The sequence below is a fragment of the Gossypium hirsutum genome, chromosome D04, assembly GCF_007990345.1.
Source record: "Gossypium hirsutum isolate 1008001.06 chromosome D04, Gossypium_hirsutum_v2.1, whole genome shotgun sequence".
In the NCBI taxonomy this organism is placed as follows: Eukaryota; Viridiplantae; Streptophyta; class Magnoliopsida; order Malvales; family Malvaceae; genus Gossypium; species Gossypium hirsutum.
The window spans coordinates 49,935,228-49,949,621 of record NC_053440.1 but is presented as its reverse complement, the minus strand read 5'-3'; the positions used below and the strand labels follow the sequence as shown (position 1 = coordinate 49,949,621).

The 14,394-nt window shown below is 35.5% G+C and overlaps 1 non-coding gene across 1 annotated transcript; it reads right to left on the bottom strand.

Moving 5' to 3' along the window:
- Nucleotides 1-5,244: 5,244 nt before the first annotated feature.
- On the bottom strand, nt 5,245-5,351 carry LOC121216654 (small nucleolar RNA R71). The gene has a single exon (XR_005912833.1). It is a non-coding gene; the product is annotated as a small nucleolar RNA R71 (small nucleolar RNA).
- Between the last annotated feature and the right edge of the window lie 9,043 nt (nt 5,352-14,394).

Genomic DNA, 14,394 nt, shown 5'->3' with positions numbered 1-14,394 from the left:
ATGGCGAAGTAATAGTGGTCTTCTCATTGCCACGGGTCATTTTAAGAATTGAGGAAATGTCCATGTCTTAATGGTGGGAACGAGATGAAGATCTTGCACCATTAATAGGTGAATTAGCTAGATCTAAAGATATAATTATCTAATTTCCTAGGTGTAGATTACATATACGATAAAGGTAAGATAGAGGCTCTCAGATGCGCTATCAAAATGTGCGCCATTTCACTGTCTGTGTTGGATGACCAAGCTTTGAAGGCAGATGGCACTAACAGGTCGTTTCTTTGGCTGGTGAAAAAGTTGGGCTGTAACCATTTGGACTTAGATTTCTCAAACAGTGCTGAAATATATTTCTAACAAAAATCATCTCCCCTAAATCAAGTATTCAATCCCTCTTCAACCTTTGGTATTGCCTTTCAGCCATATGAGCATCTTTTGGTTAGCATATGCTACAGATGCTTTCCCGGGGAAGAGATTATTTGGTTGGGGAACCAAAACCAGAACTAAGTTTACTTACAACCCTTATATACTTGTCCTTTGTTTGGTGAAGATTGGAGATCTTGTTCTTAATAAGGGGTTCATGGATGGCCGTACACTAAAGTGAGCACTGCCAATAGAAGCTCCAGTCTTTTGTATTTTGATTTGGTAAGATCTCTAGAATACACCCAATAGTTGATGCTCATTGTGTATGCAACAATCAATGTAAAACACCACCAATGTCCACTAGGATACAACCGATAACTAACATGGTACAATTTTGTAATTGTTGAGTACAACACAGAAAAAAGGGTTGAGAGGCAAATGTAGCCCAAGCTCTAACAAAATGAGCAGCAAGATGAAACCCAAAAAACTTTCACTGAGACGACATTGATTGGGAAGTTTGAAATCATAAGCAAAGTTTGGGTTTTGGATACCCCAAGCTCCTAAGTGTCTATTCATTTATTCTCGAATGGTACTGCAGTCACAAATATCGATCTCTATGTATAGTGAAGTTTTGTCAGTGACGACTCGAATGGTTTTGTCACGACCCCTTCCCCTGATAGTGGTTCTTTTCATGGTTGGGATAAAAAGTTAAAAATTTAAAGAAGAAAAGAATTACCTTGAGAGAAATCGAAAACGAAAGATGAATATTTTAGAAAGGCTTAATAGAGGAAAGTTAGGATTCCAATCGATTTTGCAAAGTAACTAATGAAACATTTGAGTACCTATTTTATAGAAACAAACTTCCTCGAGAAGTTTATTTCAAAAGGGGTCTGTTCAAATTCTTTAATGTAAGGTTGACATCTGTTATAAGGAGGTAAGTGTAATGTTTAGGAATTTTGTGGCGAAGGTTAAAATTCGAAAGTACCCAACTCATGGTGCACGCTTGGCGTGAAGATTAGACATAAGATATAAGATTGTAATCTTTCAAGTTAGAAATTTCAAGAACAAAATTTTTATTATGGGGAGGAGTGTTGTAACACCCGATTTTGGCAGGTTCTGAATTTGGCGAGTAAATTAAAAAGTAAGTGATCAGCGTAGTGTTATCCGCCCAACTAATGCTCTTAGCGTGTAAAAGTGGGCGCATAATAGACATCGGAACACTGTGAGGAATTGTCTTAAAAAGTGATAATTTTTCAAGAAGAGGAGCTTGGTAAAGTATTAAGGAAATTTCGGGTAATTGAGTTATTGTCAAATAGTAATGTACGCCAAGTTTGGTTAGTTATGGTACTGGTTACGTTCTAACGAGGTGGTTAGGAACGAACGATGGAATTGACCCAAATATATATAAATATAAAATATTAGATTTTCGTACATGTTTCTTTAAAGTTGTAAACCACTTACACGACAGATTGAAAAGGATTATGATGCGTGTCAAGTTTCCATAGGGATAGAAGTTGTAAATCTAGATGATTAGGATAGGAAAAGGGGAGTTTTTCTTATCCCTTCTTCAAGAAGTATTTTTGTCTAGATTTTAAGGAACCTAGAGTATTTCCTTCTTACACTTGAGCTTTAATTGTAGATCTGGATCTTTTTCGGTGATTACTCATTGTCAAAGTAAGATTTATGGCTTTGCATTAGGTTTTGGGAAAGAATAGATCTATTAGATTTTGTAAATTAGTAGGGTAAAGGATGTAAGACCCTGCTTAGGAATTTTTAGTGTTAGAAATGTTGGAAAAATGGGTGGGGTATTCAAATAGATCCTAATAAGTTTTCATGTCCTGTAGCAATAGTTGTTGCTGTTTGCACGATGGAAGTCTTGATCTAGAGTTTGGAGCTGTAGAAGGTGACAATCAGGTGAGTCCCTAAATTGACTCTTGCTTGTATAATGTTCATGTGAGAGATTCTGTGTTAGGTGATTGAACTATGAACCTGAACTTAGAAATGTATGGTATATAATGATGCTATAGTATGTATGTTCGATGGTCCTTGTATGTATATCATGTATGAAATCTAATGAGTTAAGTAGATGATATGAATTTTGTAGTTAAAGCATGGTTGTATGGGTATGTCTAGAAATATGTGATGGGATGTGAAACAATTTAGGTATCTATATGAATCAAGTATTGAGTATGGAATGATGCAATGTATGAAGAGTCTGTCGAGTAAGTCTGTGTCTATACACCGCGGTAGAGTCTAAAGGGTTCGCCGGGACTTTAGACACGATCTTTGAAAAGAAAACCCATTACAATGGCAATTTCTGAAAGGAACCAAAAGAAGGTGATTACCCAATAAGGTTCCCTACGTGTCATAGGATGATGATGGGTAAACCACACAAAATGTGAACCTAGGCAAATCCATATTGTAAACATGTTAAGAAAGGAAATCCTTTATGAAACATGATGAAAGGAGATGCCTTTGTGGCAAACTTTGTGAGGAATGCCTTTATGACGTACTTGAAAGAATGACCGTTTTGGCAACCAAATGAATGAAACGTCTTTGTGGCAAACTCTAAAGAAATGGTATGTATGGCGAACTCTGAAGGGCAAGTTTTGTCACAAAATATGAAAGGAAATTCCTTTGCGCTGGACTTTGAAGGAACAATCTCTATGGAGAATCTTATAAGTGGTGTGTTCTAGAAGGATCTCAATGATGAACCATGAAGGATGCTCTTGCGGCAGAATCTATGCTAAGTACCCAGCACATTCCATATGATTCCTAAATGGAAACAGTGAAATTAGTAAGTGTAAAACATAGATATGGATATTACGGTAAGATATTTTGCATGTGAAGATAAAGACGAAGTTGATGAAGATGAAGATGAAAATGAAGGACATGTTTTCCTTACTATTCCAACGATAACTTTTCCAACAACTAAAAGGATTCCAACAGCTAATCCTGATGTGCACGTGAAGATGAAAGAGAAGTCGATGAGGAGTCGCCAACCCATATAGTGAAACAGAACTTGATAAGTTGTAAAAGTAATATATTTTAATCTTATTCTTAATGTGTTTTTGGATGATTAATTATGTAAATTAATGAATTTGATGCTCCTAATATTTAAATTCTTGTTTCTATACTTAGAGAACTTTTGGGAGCAAAAGGAGCAAAAAATGAGCCAAAATCAGATAAATAGAGCTATTTCTGGGATCCACAGAGCCTGGGCATTTCAACATGGAATAACCACACGCCCGTGTGAGCCACACACGCCCACGTGCCAACTAGTGTCGGTATCGCACCCTATTTCCCAAACACATGGAAAAACCTCATTTTTAGGCTTTCTGAGCATTCTAAAGTCTATAAATATCAATTAGAAGAAGATCTAAAGGGAGCACTTAGATAAGATTGAAGAAATCACTCGAAGAACACCATCGGAGGCAACTCAGAAACGGATCTCCTTCAAGATTGAAGATCTCCTTTGAACTTTTTTCAAAGTTTTATTGAATTTATTTATGTCTTGTGATTTTTCTGACTTTGAGATGTTTTCATTTCAGATTATGAACTAAATTCCCTAGATACCTAGGGAAGATGAAACTTATGATGAATCTTATTATTTGATTTCTGATTTACATGATAAATACTTTATTCTCGTTCTCAATTATGTATGCTTATTTCGTGTTTTAATATTTTCAGGATATTAATTCATGTTTACTGTGCTTATTTCAGTGGAGTAAAAGTCACTGTTTAAGAGTAGATCTAGCATAATTGAGTGGAGTTGCATGCAATCCTAGAAATAGGACGATATAACTCTACCGGATTAGAGTCAAATCTAATAGGGGAATTCATAGATCGAGTTAATACGACAATAGGGGTTCTAATTAGAAAGAGATTTCAATTAATCAACCTATAGTCAGTTGTTCTTACTCTCGAAAGAGATGTTAACATAATTTAGGAATTTCTACGGATTAAGACACAAGTGAATAAATCGTTTAATTCAGATTCAAAATAAAAAAGTGAAGTCTAGGTGGATTCTTTCCTGGGTATTATCTTTCTTTTTGGTTATCTTCGAGTATTTCCTATTTCAGTTTCTGTTGCGTTCTTAGTTAAATTAGATTAGTAAATTCAGATTAAAAACAATCATCCCAATTTATCGGCTAAATAATGGAAAAATGGTAACTACTAATTCCTTTAGTCCTTGTGGATACGATATTCCCTACAAACCATAGCTATACTATTGTTTGATAGGTGCACTTGCCTTTTTCATAATTATAGTTAGTTTAGTGACCTACAAGTTTTTGGCACCGTTGTCGGGGACTAAAATATTAAGAACACTCGATTTTTATTAATTTAGCCATTTATTTTTATTGCATTTTATTTTTGCTTTTAACTTAATTTGTACATTCTAATTTTTCTTTAATTTTGCTTCTCGCGGGTTCTTTTATTACTGAGGAGATAGGAGATAATCAGAATAATCAGGTACCTCCTATAGAGGCGGCGAATCTTGTAGATCCTGCTGTTGTTCCTGGTACTGTGTACGATTATGCCAAGCCCACTCTAACTAGGGTTGAATCAATTATTATGAGACTTATTATTATTACAAATAATTTTGAACTAACATCGAACATTATTTAGATGATTCAACAGTTTGTTCAGTTCGATGGTTTGCAAGACGAAGACCCATATACTCATTTGGACTACTTTTTGGAAATTTGTGATAATTTCAAAATTGCTCGCGCCACTAGCGATGCCATTTGGCTACTATTATTCCTTTTCACACTGAGGAATAAAGCTAAGTGGTGGTTGTACTCTTTACCATGAGGTTCCATCACTACATGGGATCAAATGACCGAGAACTTCCTACTAAAGTACTTCCCTCCGGCTAAAACAACCAAGTTGAGGAACGACATCGCTTTCTTTGTGCAGGTCGATTTAGAGACATTATATGATGCGTGGGAGAGGTATAAGTATTTATTGAGAAGGTACCCTCACCATGGGTTACCTCTATGGCTACAAGTTCAAACCTTTTACAGTGGTTTGAATCCCTCAATTAGGCAAATAATCGACGCTGCAATCGGTGGAACTCTGAACAATAAAACACCCGAGTCGGCTTATGAGTTTATTGAGGAGATTTCACTGAATAATCATCAGTGGCAAGACATGAAGACGAAACTGATGAAAACAACCGGTGTTTTTAAGTTACATGCGATCTCCATATTATCAAACCAGGTAGAAATATTAAATAGAAAATTTGATGATTTATATCTTTCTACGCAGGAAAATCAGGTGTCACAATGCGGTGCAAATGGAGGTGGAATAAATAATCTAGAATATTTACCCTTCGGCCCTAGCACGGAGGATGAGCATATCAATTATATAGGTAACAATTCTAAAACTCAAAATAACCTTTATAGTAAAAACTATATTGCAGGTTGGAAAAACCACCCAAACGTCGCATGGGGTGATCAAGGAAACCAAAGGTCACAACCCTTTCCGGGCTTACAACAACCTTATCAGCCAGAGAAGAAGTCAAACCTTGAAGAGATGCTAGTAAAATTTATTTTGGCGTCGGAGACTCATTTTCAAAACACCAAAACAACTTTGAAAAATTAGCAAGCACCAATTCTTAGGCTCGAAAATCAGGTTCAACAACTTACTAAATTGGTTTCACAAAAGCAATAGGGTAGTTCACCTAGTAACATAGAACGTAACCCAAAAAAGCACGTGAAAGCAGTTACATTCAGGAATGGAAAAGTGTTGGCTGAACCCGAAAAGAATCTACAACAGGAAATTGATAAGGCAAATGACGAGGGGATAAAACCCGAAGAAATTCAAGCACTAGTGGTTAAAGAATATAAACCACCGATCCCGTATCCGGCCAAGTTGAAGGAAGACCACATGGATGAACAATTTGGTAAATTTCTTGAACTTTTTAAACAATTACATATCAACTTACCTTTTGTTGAAGCTATTTTGCATGTGAAGATGAAGACGGAGTTGATGAAGATGAAGATGAAGGACATGTTTTCCTTACTATTCCAATGATAACTTTTCCAATAGCCAATCCTAATGTGCACGTGAAAATGAAGGAGAAGTCGATGAGAAGTCGCCGACCCAAATAGTGAAACAAAACCTGATAAGCTGTAAAAGTAACAGACTTTAATTTCATTCTTAATGCATTTTTGGATGATTAATTATGTAAATTAGTGAATTTGATGCTCCTAATCCTTTAAATTCTTGTTTCTATACTTAGGAGAGACTTGGGAGCAAAATAAGCAAAAACAAGCCAAAATTAGATAAATAGAGTTGTTTTTAGGATCCACACAGCCTGTGCATTTCCACACAGGATGCCCACACGCCATTGTGAGGCACACCCTGTTTCCAAAACACGCGAAAAATGTAACACCCCTAACCCGTAACCATCGTCAAAATAGGGTTACGAGGTTTTACCGAACCAAATTCAAATTCGAATAATCATAGATGTACACATGTTCAATCTACTAAACCAACCAAGTCTTAAATCAAAAAGGTAATATCAACTTATTACGAGTCATTTCATATCATGCATCGAACATATTTGTAAACAAATAACTCATAATTAAAAATTATGCAGAATATTTCAAACACCACTTTTGGTCATACCTCATTTCGCCTACTCGACTAACAAATCAATTATAAACAACAACGACACAATTATGTATATAAAACTCACATTTAAAATTTACTTATTTTAACTTATATACCTATAACAAACCTTATAAATACAAGAATGTATAAACATTGGGTCGAATATACCATGAGCATTTATTCAAATACCCAAAACTGTTGATCAAATTGCATATAAACATTTGTTCATCAAATAATCCCGACTCAGTCAGCGGTGAAGCTGGCACCCCCTAGCCCCTACATTAGGCATGTGGCCTAATGCTGAAGATCCGGCCCTAGCACTTCCTCGGTCTCTACCGCAGTGGCGCGTACCCCCTTCCGCGAGTACCCCTAGTGCTCATATCAAAAACGTATTATCTGATTACGAAATTTTATGTATCAGTTGTAATTCCAGTAATTAATTATAGATGTATTATGAAAAGCAGTAATCAGAGTTTGTTTTCACAAGTCAGAGTCTCCCTACAGTGTCCAGTTTCCTACAGTCTCAGTTTACTCACTCTAAAGAGTTTCAGTACAGTCCTACTATCTGTAGTAGTCTCTCAGTATATTTCAGTTCAAGCAGTCTATAGTATAAAGATAACTTATGGATTTAGCGCTGGAGACTCGGTGTGCCACACTTGTAAACCTTCCAAAACACTTCAAAAATAGTTTTCTAGAAATTCCAAATATTTTCAAAACCCATTCCACAGCCGAGTTTTACAACCTAGCTCTGATACCACTAAATGTAACACCCTAGACCTGGCCTAGACGTTATGGTCGTATCTGGTGCGTCACATTAAAGTGTCTCTCAAAATTTAGACTTGTTGATAAAACTCGTTTCTTAAGTTTGGAAACCTCTTTAGTAATGTTTAACGGAACACTTAACTAAATGTTTACCTTATTAACTACTATTGTTATATTAAGTTGATTTAAAACGCGAAACATTTGAAAACTCTAACGTTTAAAGTTCGTGTCTTTGAAAACATTAATTATTTTTAAAATTCGTTTTCACCTAACTAGCAGTATAAAATATGTAAGCAAAAACCCAATTAAAATTTAAAACCCAAATTAAATACCTTATTACAAAAAAAACCCAACTTGTAATTTAAAGTAAAATAATAGCAAATATGAACAGTAGTAGTTGTTTGGCCACCTCCGAGTCCCTCGCAGCACCGAATCACTTAAGACTGAGGATTACCTGCACAGTTAAGAGGAGAGGGTGAGTTTACGAAACTCAGTGTGTAATCCCCTATCAATCAAATAGTAAACAACATACAGTAGCAGTCTGGGCCTGGGCCCTATTCAATGACAGTACAGTGAGGGCCTTAGCCCAATTCAGTAGCAGTGTGGGCCTTAACCCAATATAGTACATAAAATGCAACCATCCCAATCCAACCAACACACCACTCTATACCACCAACACACCATGTGGGGATAAAATCAACCCACCCAGCCAACATACCAAAATTGTAGTAAAACTGCCAGTAATAGAATCGCAGCAAAGCAGCCAGTAACAGTATTCGTGACAAAGCCACCAGTTGGTCAACAGTCATATTGGGCGACCCGTGTGACATTATCAGTACAGTACACTTCCTCCAAATATAACAACCCAACCCATGCAATATGTCGTGACATAATATCGTAAGTGTATGCAAAATGTCATGCTCAATCATAGACATACATATCATAAGGCCATAACAGTCATTTCATCTCCTAAGGGTATAAAGACCATTTCACACTATGTGGGTATTTTGGTAATTTTACCTTTCAGGGATATTTTGATACTTTTACCCTTCAAGGGTATTTTAGTAATTTTACCCTTCAAGAGTATTTCAGTAATTTTACCCTTCAAGGGTATTTCGGTAATTTTACTGTTCGAGGGTATTTCAATAATTTCACACTATGGGGGTATTTCGATAATTTTACCTTTCGGGGGTATTTCGATAATTTTACCCTTCAAGGGTATTTCGGTAATTTTACCCTTCGAGGGTATTTCGATAAATTGCCCATGAATCGTAAGCTGGGCTTACCACTCGAGCCCTCGCACGCTCGTACGGTCTCAAACGCCGTGTTTACAGCTTCTCGGCTTTTTGCCGATCTCCGTTTGTAGTGGGGTGATTACACACTTGATTATGAGAAACGCGCAAGCCTCCATGCACACCAACCTAGATTTAATCAATTCACAAGTTAGCCCTTAAATCAAGACACCCTTTTAATAACACTTAATCAAAACACCATCCTTATCTGGCTCGAAAGAGGGCGACTTACTCCTCCAAGTCTATCAAGCAAAAGTGGTCTCTCACTTATTGAATATCTACACCTCGAACAGTGATCTTAGAAACTAAGTTAGACCGTATAAGTGGCCAAAAGGGTATTCGATTTTAATAAAAAAGAAAGGAGGTGAATCGATTTTAAACAAAAAGTGAAGAGTATTCATACTTTACGGATAACCAGAAATACTTGCAGCACTGAAATATCAAAAATAGCAAGGAGAAGATCAGCCCAGAGAAATAGAACAGAAAGGTGATAAGTGGCTGAACCACACTCAAAATAAATAGAGAGATTGCTCTAAGTCAAAAAGAAAATAATAGAAGATAGAAATCACAAGCAGTAAGAGAAAAATATTCGATCAATGAAGAAGAGGAGAAGAGAGGGGAGGTTCGGCTAGCAAAAAAGAGAAGACGGACAAGGTAAGAGAAATTTGGCCACAAAAGAAGAGGGAAGAGAAAAGTGTGTTCGACAGGGGGAAATCGAAACTATTTGACCAACACACAGTAGGAAAAGAGATAAGCAGAAAAAAAGATCCAACACACTCGAGAGATACACTAAGCCTTAGTAAAAATTGGCACAAAAAAGAAAAAAAAGGAAGAAAGAAAAACTACCAAAACCGAAGCAGACAGAGTGAAAAGAAAACCCCAAATAGATTACCTACTGTCTAAAGAACAAATTTAGCACAACACTCCCCCTTCTCAAATTCCTTGATTTTCTCCTAAAAACTCTCCCCTTATCCTTCCTTGATTTTCTCCACTCGATCACATGTTGGAACGCCGGCACCCTTACGACACAGCGGAAAATTAAAATATTCCCCGATCCTAAACATGGATCCATGTGTGAGGAACGAATCGGGATGAAATAAAGGTTTCAAAATTACCGAATGTCAATTCTAAGTAGACAACAACGCCTTAGCAACGAGTAATCTGATCTACTATCGAACCAAGTTGCAATATATCGTGACTCTGGCGTCTATGTAATCCACCCAGTTGACAATGAACGGAAGGAATCCTCAAAACTGTTTTTGAAAAGACTTTACTTTGACGGCTGCTAGACACCAATCAAAGAAAAAACAAGATTTTTATATCTATTTTTAGGGTTTCTAGAAATTAAATAAATATAACAATGTTTTTAAACCGAAAATTATAATTACATTAATTATAATAATGATTTCGGTAAACTATATATTTATTTGAATTTATATACTAACCAAATTCATGTTCTCACTATGCGTACAACAACCTTGTACATAACGTGTTCGATATTTGATTATCCAATTAAATTAATTCTATAATTAATTTAATTCAAGCGACAACCAAACACAATACCAACTATGTTTTATTCCGTTCATTTCAACTATAGGGTGTAACCCTGTAGGTTCTTGTAACGTAAGCAGTAATGCTAGAACGATTCCAATGTTACAAACAATGAGTGGAACCTAGCAATGCATATTGCTACCTAAGTCACAAGAAATCATGATTCGACATAACCTTTTTATGATTAACCTTTCATGCAATAATCCTTAAGTCCTTTATCTCTGGATTGGATACAAGTCATGCAATAGTCACACTTGCATAGTCCATTCCATGTTCTTTGATATCTTAAGTAGACTATGATATACAGATAAGTATGACATCTCATATCAGCTTATTTGAGCATGGCCATGCATTTCTAGTCTCACACAATCAAGTGGCCTAAGATATTACTCCCATTATGTAGGAGGGACTTATCCTATATCGATAAACCATATCCCTCTACATAGATTGTGGTATATCCAACATCAGCCTTTATAGAACAACTAGTTACGGTGTACGTTTGATTGTATCAAAATATACAACTCACGATGTTGGGATTATGATGATCTCAAGTTTGAGGATCATATACATATTAATCACTATGAGTAATGTTGTGACAATTACATAATAATCCAAGAAACATACTCATAACGGGTCAGTCCAATATGTTGTTCTCTAACACACATATTCATGTATCGATTTTGACATTCCATATCAATGACAACTCTTTATCATCAATCAACTACATGTTAGTCTTAATGCATTATTGTTGTCCTATCCAACAATAATACTTGACTAAGGACCTTTTAAGAATAATCATATTACTCTCAGGACATTATTATAAAAAAACTTATTTATACACACAGAAAAGAAACTAAAATAATAATGGTAACGCCTTATATTAATAAACATGATAAATCAAGTATGTTATTACAACCATCTCATGATTGATCTTTGGGCATACTCTAACATCACAATCCCACTAATCCCTCCATGATTCACTCCTCCATTCAAATTCCATAGAATTTCAGTCAAACTCTACCACCTCACTACACAGGTGATAAAAATAAACACTCCACAGTGCAACTCAAGACTTGAACCTCAGACCTTAAGAGTACTTCACACGCCACTTACCACTAGATCAATAGGTTCTTTGTGTCATAAAACAAGCACAAATATTAATAGGGCCTATATACCAGCGTCCAGGTTCATTTAAGGGAAAAATTAAAAATTTTGCCAAGGCCAAGACTTGAACTCAGGCTCCTCAAACACTCCCAAACACACCCAAATTACTTAACCAGTGAAGCAAACAAGCAATTTGTGACAAAACATGCAAAAATTAAAGACTTGAATTTTGGGGCGTTACAAGTTGATTATATGTCAAAATAGATAAAAGCTCAAGCTTTACCTACTAATGATGCTAGAGTGGTAGTTCGATTTTTTAAGAAGCTCTTTTCTCGATGTGGAACACCTAGAGTGATTATTAGTGATAGGTGGTTTGATAAGGTTCTTAAGAAATATGGGGTGCATCATAGAACAGCTACCCCTTATCACCCTCAAACTAGTGGCTAAGTTGAAGTTGCGAATCAAGAACTTAAACGCATCCTACAAAAAACTGTAGAGTCAAGTAGAAAGGATTGGGCGATAAAAGTAAATGACGCTTTATGGGCTTATAGGACTGCGTATAAGACACTTATAGGAACATCTCCTTACAGACTTGTATATGGACAGAGTTTTCATTTACCACTTGAACTCGAACATAAAGCATTTTGGACAATAAAATTTCTAAACTACGACCTTAAACTTACAGGTGAGAAAAGATTGATGTAGCTAAACGAGTTAGACGAGTGGCGAGCTAATGCTTATGAGAACTCGAAACTATATAAATAAGTGGCAAAGCGACGCCATGACGCTCATTTGAAGCAACCCAAACAATTCACAGTTGAGGATCTTGTCCTTTTATACAATTCAAAGCTCAAACTATTTCTCGGAAAACTAAAATCAAGATGGTCAAGTCCATTTGTGGTACAAATCATTTTCTCGTACAGTACGATATAGGTAACACATCCAGCATATGGCCCATTTAAGGTAAATGGACATCGACTCAAATTTTATAGTGGTGACAAATTTAGAAATGATAGAGAGGAGCTTCGGCTCCACAAACCATAGTGACCGTGCGAATACAAGGTAAGTCGAGCTTAGACTCAAAATAAGCGCTTCTCGGGAGGCAACCCAAATGTTTAACTTTTGCTAATTCCTTTAATTCCATTGCATGCTAATGTAAAATCTTAAAAAAAAGGGTGTGTTTTTTACCCACATGGCCTGGAGACACGGCCGTGTGCCACACACGGCCTAGACACACGGGCGTGTCATAGGCCGTATGAAACCTAGAGCTAATTTTTTCAATTTTAAATCAAGTCAGAGAGTTACACGGGCAAGGCACACGGCCGTGTGAGAGACATGGTCGAGACACACGGGTGTGTGGGAGTCTACACAGGCGTGGAATAAGCAAAGGAGATCACATACGGCCTGGACACACAGCCGTGTGGTAGACACATGGGCGTGCCCATGGCCGTATGAAAACTGGGTTAATTTTTAATTGTACATGGGTTGAACATGTGGCCCAAGCCCTAGAATTCCTTTATCAATTTGTCTTTTTGTTCTTCCCCAACCAAGCCACCCCTTCTTTTTTATTTTATTTTATTTATTATTTTATTTCTTTTTATTTTACTAATTTTTAGTTTATTTTATTTATTATTCTTATACTTAGATTTTAAATTTATTTTAATTTTTTGCTATTTCTATTATTTTTAGTTTTTTTTACTATTATTATTACAATTACCTTTAAGTTTATTGATATCATTGAGTTTATTATTTTTTTCTGTTTTATTTTTTTACTTATCTTTCTTTTTAATTTTGTTTTAGTTGTTTTTTTTATTTGTTATTTTCTTCAACTTATTTTAATTATTATCTTTTGAAATATATTTTTATGGTTATTTTTAATCGAGTTATAACCCCTTAATTTTCTCTATTATTTGTGTTTATTTTCTTATTAGTTTGCTCGGAATCATGCGTTACATTTAGATTTGACTACAATTCTGTTTTTCACTATTCTAGGGATTTCATCCAATATTCAGGGCAGTTTCAGTTTTTTCCCTTCCTTATGATATTCTATTTATACTGTGATTATATATGTTTGTACATTGAGGATGATGTACATCTTAAGTGTGGGGAGGTTATTTATATATTTATTAGAAAATCACTGAATTATGTATTGTGTTTAAGTAATTTTCTCATACTTCTATTAGAATGAATTTTTATCGATTTGTGATTTTTCTTGATGTGTTTTGGATTAAATTCATAGATATTTGTGCATTGGTTATTTCCTTGAATTGAGGTATTACCTTGAAGTTTTAAATTTACAATTTGACATCCAAAACCATAATTTGTTGTGAGATTTTGAGCCTTTAGAGCATACATTTTTCTTGTTCATTTTGTTATTGGTTATGAGTGTATCAATTTGATTTGTTATTCTAGAACTTGCTTCGATTATGCATGTCAAGACCACACATTTAATTTGATATACTGAGATGATAAAGACACTTAGGTTTGAACCCATTTATCCCATAAAAAGCCTACCTTGTTAATTAACCCTTAGTGAAACCCCTTGAGCGTAACACACCGTTTCTTAATTTACCCATTAATTTTAACCCATAACTCCTTTTTTTTTGTTCAATGAGGATTTTTCCGTTTTATCGAGATTTGATTTGGTTAGTTGCCTAACTGTGCTCTTTTGTTTGATTTGTTGAATTATCTATTATTGTAAAAAAGA